Genomic DNA, 14438 nt, shown 5'->3' on the forward strand with positions numbered 1-14438 from the left:
ACACGCTTTAGTGTGGTCAGTAGACTTCAGAGAAAAGGTGCTAAAAATCTGTTTTTTATATTTCATATAGTTGGGATATAATAATGGAGTAATGAAGATATATAATAATTAATTATATATAATATAATGGCATCTTTTTCTTTTTTTTTTTTTTTTTTCTTATGACGCCTTTCAGAAAATTTACAGCAGACCGGGGTTTAAAGAAAAACTGGTGAAGTCAACCTATACAACAACTAGGTGGTCTTTTATATTTAACCCCTTTAAAGTAACCTTTTTTTTTTTAAAGCATGGTCACAGCAGTTTATTGGATAATACCATGCACCAACCACAAAACAGAATGCTTTTCCATCATCCATCAGTTTTTTTTCTACTCTGCTACCTCCCCAGAAAGTTTTAGACCGATATAGTTTTAGGTTCCTTGAGTTATTGAGCTAGCATTAGAATTTAAAAAATACTTCTTAATGTCAATATTTCTCTTTCTCCATAATAGCCTGTGCCATCTGTCAAAAATGCAAATCACTGTTCTGCATTGTAGCTTACGAATCTTTCCATGGCTAATCGAAAAGTGTAAAAATAAATAAATAAATAGTTTACATTAACAAAATGCATTCATCTACAATCATTAAATGCAGTTAAAGTAAAATGACTTTAAAAAATATACACAGTATGACCAAAGGTTTGACTGATGACCTCACATTATGTGAGTTTTCCTCAAAATGTTGTCTTAGAATTGGAAGCATACAATTGTATAGTATATATGCAACAACTTCCTTTGTAGAGGACCAGGCATGTTCTGGCATGATAATTCACTGTGTACACTGTGAGAGCTATGAAGAAGCAGTAGCTTTAATTGGTCTTTGCATAATCCAGCTTGTTATGATGCAGGGGTCAGAATGCAGGGTCATCCATGATGAAAAAGACTGGTGCAAAGAGGATTAACAGTAGCAGCTTGGCAGTGTTGGGGCTTTTAAACCCTGATCTATTGTTTAGTAACCCAGATCCTTAACCACTGAGCTACCACTCAAGACATGGTTTGTCAGATTTGGAGTCAAAGAACGTGAGTGTCCTATACAAACGCCTGACCTCAATCCCATTAAACACCTTTTGGATGAACTGGAATGCTGAATAAGCCCCAGGCCTTCTCTTCACATCTGTGTATGACCTCACTAATGTTCTTGTGACTAAATGGACAAACCCAAAAAAGAAGGGCCTTTTAAATTTTTATTTTGCTTATATTTTATACTTGCACTTTGATTTTTTTTTTTATTTATTATTTTTTTTTTAAGATAATGTTCAATTTAAAACTGAACTCAGAAATATAGTATTTATATATATATATATATATACACACCCACAATATTATACCTGTTTATCTAAAAATCTTATTATAAAATCTTGAATCAAACCATATTTTTTTGTCTGTTAATCTGATAAATGTAGAGTTCACATCTACAGTAGTAAGGACTGACATTTGCTGACTTTTTTTGTTGTTTAAAGTGTACTGATTACTTTTCAATCCTATTAGGGTATAATGAAGTTTGCTCTTTTTTTTTTTTTTTTTTTACATGCATTTATATGTTACTAACAAACTCCATTTAGCATAGTGAAATTTTTATTGAATTCAAATTCACATTTTATTTGTCACATACACATCCATACAGAGTACTACATGAAGTAAGAGTTTTAGTACAGTAAATTCTTATTCAAAGAAAAGAAGATATTATGCTGAAGCTTTTGTAAGTTAAGAATCTAGGAAGGCATCAGGTGATTTCTTGCTAAAACTTGTTCTTACAGAAAGGTTTTCCATGGCATAATTTTATTAGCATGTAAACTGACCTCACATAGGAAGAGTATCCTTTTTTCCTGAACCCTGAACCTCTTGTGATTGCCTGATCATGCATAAGGCTGCAGGCACATGCTTCAAATTTTCCATCCTTGGTAAAACCTGGAAAAAACACAGGGTCATTTTTTTGTTTTTTCTCATTTTATTTATTTATTATTGGTTTTAATAGGTTATATTATGTTATATTTTTGTTTGTGTGGTTTTTGGTTTATGTTCATTCTTTTGTATTTATATTTGATCTTATTTGTTTGATCTAATTTTATTTTTAAGTTTCATTTTAGTAATCATATTTATTTATAATATAATGGCAAAAATGTATGCTATGATAAGAGGTCCATTATGCAACGTTGTTCTTTATGTTTATGTGATAGTCCATTATGTGTTTAAAATGACATGTCTCCTGTCATGCTGTCATGTTTTTTAAGAATGATCGCTCATGTGAAGAAAGCACCTGTTTTAAGAATTGCTGTCATTATATCCTCTAATCGTCCTCAGTTTACAGTCTTATGATGTCTCCCTAAGAGCTTGTTCTGGATCATAAAACAGTTATCCCTGCGTCAGTATTTTTTCCAGAGATCAGATTAGTGGTGACGCAGAGACTGCCAAATGAAAGAGTCTGATTATAGCTAAATAAACAAGGGAAAATCAGTGACATCATTCAAGCTGTGAGGTCAAGTGTTGCTGGCTAGTTAAACTGTTTCTTTGTGGTCTTACTTGCATTGTAAGTCTCTTATTCATGACAAGTCATGACAAACACACACTTTTCATATTTCCATTGCTTTCTGCATGCCTGAATAAGAACACACCCATAAGATATATTTTTAAAGGCACATACACTGTACAAAATCATCTAACGAGTGAATGAATATAAATGCTAATGCATTATTTACAAAAGCAGTAGCCATGACAACACACAATGCATAATTGAGTCACCACTGAGTAACAGCACTCTTTCTTTGACATGTACATACATGTTACACTAGAGCATGTTGCTTCCACTATGGCTTTTTCCATCAGTCCTTATGATGATTTGGAGTGTGTGAAAACCCCAGATGAATAATCTATTCAATCTGCACCTGCATGCCTTTAGTAAAGGTAAAATAGAAAGAAGTAGAATTGTTTGTGCATGTGCTGTATGTGTTGCACAAAGATATATGTGGATCTGAGTGTGTCACATTACAATGGTGGAAAGATATGTGTTTCAGTAGACTTTAGTGCCATGTCTTTCAGGAGAGGCGACGTTTAAAGGTCTGTGCCATGGCAAGTACTATCCCAACAAACGTTGTTGGGGTGCACACTGAACATCTTTGAAAATTACCTATAAGCCCCCACTTTTTCCCCACGTTTTGAACCCCGCGGCTTAAACAACGAAGTGGCTTATTTATGAATTTTTCCTGGGTTTATCCTGGTTTCACAAACTTCAAGCCAAAAACCTGAGCCCCATAACATTAGACCAATGAAATATCCGAACGGAAACGAAAAAACGCACCTCACCTGTGTTCTGAGGTGCACGGCATCGGGTGATTATTAAACGCATGACGATGCTAAAAGATAAACTCTCGAGAGAAATAGTTGTGAAAGGAAGGAGGAAGACGGTGAACAATGACTTACTTGGTAGGCTACTGTTTAGATACAAGCCGTTGTAATGTGTTGAGTCTGGGTGAAGGGAGAGCTCGCTAACTCCAGTTGCAACAGAAATCATATAAGCACAGACAGGTTTCCAAAACTCGTATTTTTTTATTTTTCTTGGCAACAGCGTTATGGGTTAGTCAAAGAAACATAGAAATCAGCATCAGAAAATAATAAGGACATAATCCTCCTCTCACACACATGCAGTAATACAGAAAAAATGCAGTGGCAGGCTATTCCCAAAATACCGCTATGCTCCTAAAGGAAGCGCAACATATGTCACCCCTTACACCATGTGTAACGTGTCTTTTGTTAAAGCCTGTGTAAAGTACATTAGTGTAGACACTTATTATTTATGTTAAAAATATAAATATTTATCAAATTCAGTGGGTGCGGCTTATATATGGGTCCGGAAATTACGGTAGTTTCCTAGCAGCAGCATCATTTAAAAATCAGCAGATTGAAAGCAATAACATTATCCGATTATTAACTTTTTGGGTGGATTGTCCTTTGTGCACAAGCATACAAATCTCCACATTCACCAAAAGATGTCAAACTGATTTAGTTCTGCAAAGAGGAATGGGAAAGTATTCGTGGCAGTTACTTTACACCTAAAATCTTGTTGGTTTGCTACCAGGTGTACTTAACTACATTAAGGACATGTAGAAGAACTTTAGTATTTTATCTATTTATCTATAATTTTTATATTAAATATATATTCACAGCAGCTATTCAGTTTGATGCAACAATAAAGCTCTGGAAATCTGAGAAAGCAATGTGAGCCTAATGTCTGCACAATTGAATCTCATTATAATGCAAAAAAAAAAAAAAGAAGAAAACCAATCTTCTCTAGATGTAAACCTGTTCCCACTGAAAGTTAAATTTAATTAACAAGCCAAGTGTCCCAAGTCTGTACCTCATGCTCCAGCAGAAAAGTGACTGAGAGGCTCCAGAAGTTGACAATCTACTCAGACTACTTGATAGTCAAAGCTAAAATAAATCTAACTACTATTCTTAATACACCTTCTATGAAGAGTTTCCATCAATTCTGTCACCTTTTAACCCTGACTATACCCAGACAATTTATCACCCACAAAACGAAACAACTATGACATGACACTTGCCCTGAAGAACTATGCAACTATAAGAAAGTCTCTGTTAACAAGAGAAAGAGGCATAATTGCTGGAGCATGCAGTAACATGTCATGTCACATCATATGCTGTTTTCCTTGGCAAGTTATAGAGGACATTCCTGCAGGGACAGTATGATCTCAATCACTTTAAACATTGTCACAGTTCTGTAGGTAATCATTGTGGGAACACGCATAAGATAAAAGTTGTTTATGCAGCTCTATTACTCATCTTGTTATGAGGATAGTATATGCTAATGCATTTCATGAAATAGAAACTGTATACCACTTTGGTTATGTTGTGCTGCCTGCTATGCTTTTATGCATAGTGCAACAATATTTATTTTAACTGCTTCTTCTTCTTCTTCTTCTTCTTCTTTCTGGTGCTCCCATTAGGGGTTGCCACAGCGGATCATCCATCTCCATACCCCTCTGTCCTCTACATCTGCCTCTTTCAACCCAACTACCTGCATGTCTTCCTTCACCACATCCATAAACCCCCTCTTTGGCCTTCCTCTTTTCCTCCTACCTGGCGGCTCCATCCTCAGCATTCTTCTACCGATATACCCCATGTCCCTCACACATGTAAGAACCATCTCAATCGGGCCTCTCTCACTTTGTCCTCAAAAGGTCCTTCATGCGCTGTCCCTCTAAAAACTCCTTTCTAATCCTGTCCATCCTCGTCACTCCCAATGAAAATTGGCAACGACAACCTCAACATCTTCAGCTCTGCTACCTCCAGCTCCACCTCCTGTCCTTTAGTCAATGCCACTGTCTCTAAACCATACATCATCGCAGGTCTCACCACAGTCCTATAAACTTTCCCTTTCACTCTTGCAGATACCCTACTATCACAAATCACTCCTGCCACTCTTCTCCACCCACTCCACCCTGCCTGCACTCTAATCTTCATTGCTCTAACACACTCTCTATTACTTTGCACTGTTGACCCCAGGTACTTAAACTCCTACTCCGTCACCACCTCTTCTTCCTTCAACCACACCCCTCCACTGCCCTCCCTCTAATTCACACACATGTACTCTGTCTTACTCCTACTGAATTTCATTCCCCTTTTCTCCAGCGCATACCTCCACCTCTCCAGGCTCTTCTCAACCTGCTCCCTACTCTCACCACAAATTCTATTTATTTTAGCTTGCATAATGTTATAATTTATAGTATGTAGTTTATAATAATGTGTGTAGCTTGCAACAAAACAATTACAACCTAACTAGTCTAGCTATATTATAAGTATATAGATGTTGTATGTATCTTATGGCTACAATTAGCCAGGGAGTTGTTTGGTTCTGGGTTCTAAAAGTTTGATAAAATTGTGCACAATAACATGTGTATTTAATTGTGTAATAAATGCATTTAGGGTGATATTTAGACATGAAAGGGAGCTCTCAGAAATGTATCCAAATTTGTGGACTGTTTTGAGAATATGTCTTACTCATCCAGTGACTAGCTGAATCAGAGAGGGGCTGAAACTAATTAATGGGGGAGACATTTGGTCATGGCGTCGTTTATCCAGGGCGTCATTCAAGCTAGAGCCGTCATTGCCAGTTGGTGGTATCTACTTAGCATGAACATACAATTTTAAAAAATAGTTTTTTAAGGGGCAGTTTACAGGGAGCACTTTTACTCTTACTGGTGTAATATTACACCTACTGTATCTCTACTTTTACTCGAATTCATGCTTCGTTTACTTCGTCCACCACTGGTTTAGTGGTTATTGTTTATTGAAAGAGTATTTGGGTATTTGACTTGAGTAGCTCTAATGTAAGCTCTACTTTCTAGTCAGACTAGTCCAGGCATTTTCCTCTGATCTCTTTTATCAACAAGATGTTTTTTTGTTTTTCCACACTATTCCGTGTAAACTCGGGAGACTTTTGTGTGTAAAAATTTATGGAAATCAGCAGTTTGTGCAATACTCAAACCAGGCTTTCTGGCTCCAGCAACCATGCCACAGTCCAAGTCAATGAGATCACACTCATTTTGATGTTTGACCTGAACATGAAGAAGGTCTAAAGAGAATCCCCTTAAACATTTATAAGCGATTGAGAGGTGTACATTTGTTTCTCTTAAATTTATTGATTATAGAAGCTTAGAAATTAAACAAAATTGATGTTTCTTTAAAAGGAAAATGTCAAGAGAGCATGTATGAACTAATATGACTCAACCATTCTTATGAGATTCAATCACACAGATATCAACAACAAATTGATTCATTCCTTTTCAGATTTTTTTATATATTTTTTTTAAACCAGATATTGGATAAGACTTCAGCCAAAGTACTTTGAATGTTTTTCCTTCCATAAAAAATATAAAACTGCCAACAGCACTTATTTAAGCATCTCTGAGGGAAAATGGACATGTCAGCTTGGTCTGACACTCTGCGGGAAAAAAAAAAAATTGTTATACTATTAAATGCATTCCCTTGGATGTTGGAAAATAGCAGGCTTAAATTCATTTTTCCACAATCCCTCAGATTTTTTTTTCCTGGTATGTCAATCACAATGCAAAATCTAGTGGACTTTGCATTTATTTCTGTCAGGCTGCCAGCACTTGGTGAACCTTTTGTACACTTTAAAAAGTTTGCACTATATGCACCTGGATCTTGATGATTCACCAAAAAGGGTATATATTTTAAATACACTTTAGAAGGGGAAAAAAAACCAGCAGTAAATCATAGTTGGCACTGATGTTCACACTCACACTGTTTCCTGGTTCCAGCTGTGGAGCCTCATAGAACAAGGTGTGCTTTGTTTTATCCATGTTTGGGTTCAGGTCTACTGGTTTTAATGTGCTAAACCAAAGGACAGTGATGGGAGCAGTGCAAGCAACAACCTGAGCATCAAATAGAACCTATTCAAGACTTTGACTCGTGTTTCATTGCAGGTATACCAAATGCAGAATTAAAAGCAAAGGCAGTGTTCCTTTAGACTGAGAGCAAATAAAAAAAAAAAAAGGTCAGCATTGACAGCTTTAAAGTTCTTTATCAGATAAAAGCATTATACAATTTCACCTATTGTTTATATAAGACATTATATAATTGTGTGTGTTTATTGTATATAGACCTTTTCATTTTTGTACATTTGGACAAAAGTTCTATAGTTATAGTATTGAATGTGAATAGCAAATGAAATTAATGTGAAACAGCCGAAGGGCATTCTTTTCTTTTTGGCTGACTACTGCCTACCTTTATTCTGCTTCTCTAAAAGCCAATGGCCAGTTCTTATTTGGATTTTTCCACACATGGGTACCAGACTTACAGTCTGCTGCCCTCAGTATATGTCATTTAATTTAGATTATTTCCAAGGTTAGAGCGGACAGCATAGTTTTATTAAAGTTATGTAAGAAGTAAGAAGTCTTGTAATATGAATTTATAAGGTGTGGTAGCTTGTTTTTGAAGCTCTGCATGTGCTTCTCCATGCAACGCCTTGTCCAGTGAAGGGCAGGAATGAGATCTCGGTGACACGTGTAAAATGTGAGCACCATGTGTGCAGAGAACACCAGCATGGTGTATGTCATTCTTCAGTGGAATGGATGACTTATTCAGCTTTTACTTGGGGGGGGGGGGTGTTTTTGTTCTAACTTTTTAGAGAAAGAAGAAATTTAGTCACAGCAGAAGCCAAAAGCTCTCTCATAAATCAGCCCGTTTAGCTGCACTGTCAGCCCTCACATTTTTGGTCTCTTTAAGATTTGTCTTTATGTCAGTTACTTTAAATCTTTTAAATGTAAGAAACAGATGTGCTGTAGATATCACCTGGCACTGTGCTACATTTGAGTCATCTAGACTATACTGTATACTGTACGTAATGCAATCCAGAATATTAGCTGTGATGTGGCTGCTGAATTTATTCTCATCTGTCCTTTTTTATTATGAAGGACCGCAGCTTGAGAATATCAACCAAAGGTTGTGTTTTTTTCACAAAGTCTAGGCCAGGTCAAAGAGCAGTCCCATATAAAGTCACATCCTGTCTGCACAACCAATGGAAAAGATATCGACAATAAAATCTTGATATTCTATCTAAATATATTTATCAGAGAGCTTGGATTTTCAAGTTGTCACCAAAGAACTGAGGGAGCATTAGATTTGAGCGTATAGCCACAGTAAAACACTTAAAGGCATTTGTCTTTAAGCCCCCAAAAATTTACGGATGGAAAATCTTTGCATAAGAAGGAAATAGTTAAAATAAAAAAAAAATAAAAAAAAGTCTTTATTCTTTATTATAAAATGTTATATGATGCAAAAAAAAGTTAAAAGGTGATATAAAAATAAAAATAAATAATTTTAAAATGTCTAGTATGACATAAATTTAAAGATAGAAACCACTGCAATAAAGTTCTTATTGGGTTCTAGTATATTGGTGCTATATTAATGCATTAACAGTCTCAGACTTATTTATCATATTACTATCATATTAGTGTAAATTTAGTTTAACTGAGTTTCAGCCTGACACACTGGTCCCATCAAACTATCAGATTGGCACTGGTTTCAATACTGCTCCTCACTGGGGCTAAGATCACCCAAGAAAAGTGTGCTAAAGGTCAAGGTTAGAATTATTACGGCTATACCTTCTGCAGTTCAAGTGTAACATCTGAATCGCTCTTAATATCAAATCCTCAATACGTGTGCTTAACCCAACTCTGAATGTCTTGAAACAGTTTTTTGTTGTATTCTTCAGACATGTCAACTACTCAAATACTTTGCTGCAAGTAATCCCCTTTATTCAATATTATGACTTTGATTCTCATTTAAACAATTAAAGTTGTCTGGAATTTTATTTTAAGTGACAAAAGAACTGAAGCATCTTCTCCAAGAAGCCTGGAACAGTATACACTATATAGACAAAAGTATGTAGACACCTGACCGGTGTCACCCATATGTGTATCTTCCCTAAACTAATTTAACTAAATCGAAAACACATAAAAAGTCTTAAATGTTGTGATTTTGGGATGTCCGCTCACTTGAACTACATTTGTTCCACCATGACAATGCCCTTAAGCAAGAACTAAGCTAGATTAAGACATGAACCCTCATTTATCAATCTTTACAACCCAACATCTTACTACTATAGTTATCTCACATTGTATGTAAATGTTTGCATAAGCCAAACTTCACCAAGCTGTTTTGCAAAATTTACAAAAGTTTAAATTTGTTCATTTAAAATATTTTCTGTGTGCTCATGCATGTACAGTATGTTGATTACATGTTACTTGCATAACATAACAGCTTGCTTTCAATTAGTGACTTGTGAACTCCATAGGTTTACAGACAACTTGGAGCATGAAGTCAATCAGGGTAAACACTAAAAGGCAGAAGTGTAAGTTATTTTGACTCACGTCTATGCTAGTAAAATATTTAATAATAAAAAAAGAGTAATAGTAAGCAAGCACTGACTATCAAGCGTTTGGCTGCTCTAATATCCTTATGAAACAGTTTGAGTACGGGATGTTCACCTAGCACATTTATTGGTATTTTAGCCACATAGTGTAATTATGTAATTAAACAAAAAAAAATGTACTGTAGGCATTTTCCTTAAAAACAGCAATACAATATACCTTACTGAATTTATTTGGTTATACATGCAACAGCCAATTATAATTTTATATAGGGTTTTAACTCTTTACTTCTCAATGTGCAAAATAAATCAGACTTTGAATGGCTGTTGCTGGAAATGAGAATTCATGCAGATGGTAAAAGAATTAATCTGACTTTTGATTTAATATTAAAGTTGAACTCATAAGTAGTTTGTTTATGAGAATCATTCAGAAAATACTTATTTTTTGTCTTGATTCCCTTCCCTAGGTGTAATGTATTCCCTTAAAGACCCTGGCGTCCTACTGTTTTATGAGAATTGTGAATCAGTTGCTGTCATCAATCCTTCTGAGACCATTGCTGAGAGTTGTGGGCAATTTCAGGTGACAGACCTTGCAGATTACCAGCAATTATCTGAGAAATTATATATTTCTTTCTTCTTCCTTTCCAAAAGTGAGCAGAATTATTTTATCGGCACATTGAGTGCTGTGGAAAAACAGGAGCTGGGAATCTCTTTGGTGCAGTGAATAACACAAGTCCAATGGCTTACTCTGTAGCCCCCCCTTCTTATTGCTTTCCATGTTCTTAAATCTGAGTAATATCTTCCACGTTAACGCAGCTGGCTGTTCAGGCTTTATTTCAGGAGTTACAGAACCAGAGAAGCCACAAAAAGAGGGCCTTTTCTGTTTTCCGCTATGTATGGTATAATGTGCTAAAAACACATCTGTTTTTTAAAATGTTGCTGACTAGCTGAGCAACATTTCCACAGACATCTCAGCAGCACATTCAAACACTTTTTATTTCCGTTCGAATTAATGTTTCCTGTACTCGAGATGAAACGGGTTGTAGATTTGAGGCGGACAGAATAAATCCTTTGCAATATTTTTTATAAATCTGTAACAAAATCATGACCCTAGTTTTTGTATTTCAAACAATTATTTTTTTGTATAAAAAAGAAAGGCCGTCTGTAAGACTAGTGCAACTTTATTTAGAATGTTTTTTATACATGTTTCCCCAGCGAGACAATGTGGCTAGATGAATTATTTATAAAGGAACATACCTCAAATCAAAATTCTAAAGAGTTTTGTTATTCCACAAAGCACAAAGCAATTAACAAGCTAGAACAATGCAGCATAGCAGCAGGGTCCATAATTGTTAAGTTCAGAGCAACTGTATTTGGTACAAAACTGTGTACTTATGTAGGAGAGGATATGGAAAATCCACTTTCTGCACAGAAACTCATGAGCTCATTGTTTTGGCACAGAATCAGTAGAAATTAACTGTGGCATTAACCATGTGAGCTGCATTACCTTCTTCCTCTACAAATCACAAAGACTCTCTCTTTTAGACATTTAGAACATGAGAGTGTAAGTTTAGTAAGTTGTTACTATTCAATTAATGTATTGAATAAAATATAAAGTTTAACATGCTTTACATTAGCCAAATGGCAGAAAGCCACAATTGCATCACTGTTAATTGTCGCTTGACTGCCATTTTTACGTCTCCCTTAACAACCAAAAGTAGAATTTGTAAAGCATAGACTCTAGCTGAATGTATTATGTAAAGCCCAAACATCTAATAAAACTTTTTTTATTAGCTTGCAGTGTGCCCAGCTCACACCATGTTCACATTTTATTTCTGATTCCTTCTGTTTGTTAAAGTGCAATAAGCATTAGATTTCATTTATTCAGCCCTGTGCTCAAGTTACTAATGAGTAAGCCAGTTGTATCCTCCAACATTATGTTCAGAGATGCCTGCCTTGCAAGTTCACCTGTAATTTTCTAATAAACTTTAGTGTTCTATTGTTTTCACTTGATTCAATACATATTATACAGAGATATAGGGTCCCAAACCTTATGGGACCTTATGTGATGAACTTATGGGAATATGTACAGTAAATCCAGTAATCCAAAAATGTTGAGCAAAATCCTCAAAAACATGATGATGTAGCTGAGAAAACAATAAATGTAAAGGTACATAGATGTATGGCATATTTTGTAAATTCTAAATGCATAATTAATTATATGTAATTTTACTCTAATTGGTTCTGGATTTGACACACTGTACCATACACCATATTGTATATTATAAATCTTTTTAGAACAGCACATTAGTACTGTGTGTGTAAGAAAGACAAGTGATAGGTTTATATTAATGCACTCAGTCTAATGTTATTGTTTCTTTGGTAACCCCTCATAAACAGCGACTTGTTTGGTTGATGCCCCCTAAAATTTAAAAAAGTTTTTTTTTTTTTTTTTTTTTTTTTTTTTTAACAAATAATTAATTTTAATGTGTTTGTTTGAAGTTTTTGTTAAGAGGCATTTTTTTTCCAAAATGAACATGGTGTGTTCTACAACATTAGGAAAATCATCTGAAAATGAGGTTTAATATGCTTTGTGCTATTTTTGGTCTATGATGCCTTACCAAAACTGCAAGCATCAGCAAAAATAATTTTAGACGTTGATGAATTTTTTATGAATTACCAAGCTGTACATTTTATTATTTCCATTCGGTCTTGCAGCACCATTTTCTCTTGTTCACCCTCTCAGAAAGACCATTACATCAGTCTGTCTGTCAAACTTTCCACAAAGGCTGAAAGGAGGTGTGCTTATTCCAGCCTTTTTCTTCATGTCCTCGAATCTCTGTGCAATCAAGGTCTACAACTTATTACATAGAACTGCTCTCTTTAAATTCCATCAGCAAATTCTAGCTTGCTGTCTGGGAAAGGTCATGTTCTGCTAGCGTACATCCAAACCACCGATAGCTGCATAAATGAGACTAAAACGTTTTTGGCAGTGGCAGCATGAGATTTTTTTTTACAGATAAGCACAGTTAAAGTCAGATGGAAGTGTATCCCTAACCCTGTTATGATCTTTGTAAGCCTTGTGCTGTAGTTTTTCTATTTGTGCTGAACACCTTTATCTGTGCTTACTTTAAATCTCAGCATTTTTCTGGCTCTGATGCATTATGAAGTCATTTTAGTAACTTTCCTTCACTGACTGGAGTTTAGTTAATAAGATCATTTTGACAGGTCCTGATTTAAACTATCAGCTGCAGTATACAATCAAATACACAAAAAATGAGTGTGTTTATTTGTGTGAAAAAAGCACCGTTTGTTAGATTGAAGTGTTTATCAAACCATCTTATGATAGTTTTCAGACCTTTCTGTGTTGTAGTATAAGAATTTGTACAGGATCTCAATTCTCACATGTGAGAAACATAAGGATGTAGGTAGTTCTTGTCATAAACATGTATTTATTTTTTAGCCCAAAACTACCAAATGTTATGCTTTCAGACATAACCTATGAATGGCATAACGTCAAAACTTTTGTGCTTGTGGTTTTCACATTTAATCCCCATTGCTGTAGAGCCCAGAGGTCCCTGCTTGGGGGGAATTGCCCTGTTTTTCCTGCGTCAAACTCTTGCAAGAAATTAATATTTATTAAGCAGCAACCCTTTCTAAACCCTTTCATTTTCCATCGGTTTTGGCATGTCTGTTAATATTAAACACATTTTTATTGATTATAAATATTAATATTTTCCATCATTGCTATTAATTAGGTTTTGCTATTTTGTTTCTTACACACTTTACATTAATATTACATCAATTGGTCTTGATCATATATTAAAGCTTCAAGCCTATAAGGCACAAACAATGAAAATACTAAGGCCAACCATTCAATTACCAAATGTATTTATTCAGATCTGTTACTCTTGTTCAAATAATTATGAAACAAAATCTATATTTATTTCTGCTAAATTACTGTTTGCTCATTTCCATGTGCTATAATTGATTGCAGGATAAATGTTTATATGAAATGTCTCCCTTGTTTATACATCCTAAATTTGTAACTTGGCTTCTAAACATTTATTTCCAAGTGTCATATCTATCCATGTCTGGATTCAAAGCAGTCACATGTGTTCAGGTTACTCAGATTGTTATTAATACATCACAGCTGATGAATATCAGTCACTAGACTTTTAGAGGTGTGACTTTTGCCAGAGAAATTGAACACAACCCTGCTTGTAAGACTCTGTAGTATAAGCATTTCTATATGAGTAAACAGTAATTCCTTCTGAAATATTTTCCCTAAACCATTCTATTTAATTTACCATAAAGTTCAGTCCAGTACAAAAGTGTTATAGTTGGCTTGCTATAAGTCTTGAAGGTAAATATATGATACATATTTGTTACATATACTATATATATATATATATATATATATATATATATATATATATATATATATATATATATATATATATATATATTTGCCATATATGCTGTAGTTGT

General features: G+C 34.8%; 1 protein-coding gene and 1 long non-coding RNA gene across 2 annotated transcripts in view; one reads left to right on the forward strand and one right to left on the reverse strand.

Moving 5' to 3' along the window:
* The window catches only part of ralgps1 (Ral GEF with PH domain and SH3 binding motif 1), a 110132-nt gene that overhangs the window by 72851 nt on the left and 22843 nt on the right, over positions 1-14438 (forward strand). The gene's annotated exons all lie outside the window — the stretch shown is intronic.
* On the reverse strand, positions 2064-4728 carry LOC310733415. Its single transcript, XR_014535727.1, has 2 exons — positions 3893-4728; positions 2064-3161 (listed from the first exon to the last, which is right to left on the reverse strand). It is a non-coding gene; the product is annotated as an uncharacterized lncRNA (long non-coding RNA).

This window comes from Silurus aristotelis (assembly GCF_946808225.1).
Source record: "Silurus aristotelis genome assembly, chromosome: 11".
Classification (NCBI taxonomy): Eukaryota; Metazoa; Chordata; class Actinopteri; order Siluriformes; family Siluridae; genus Silurus; species Silurus aristotelis.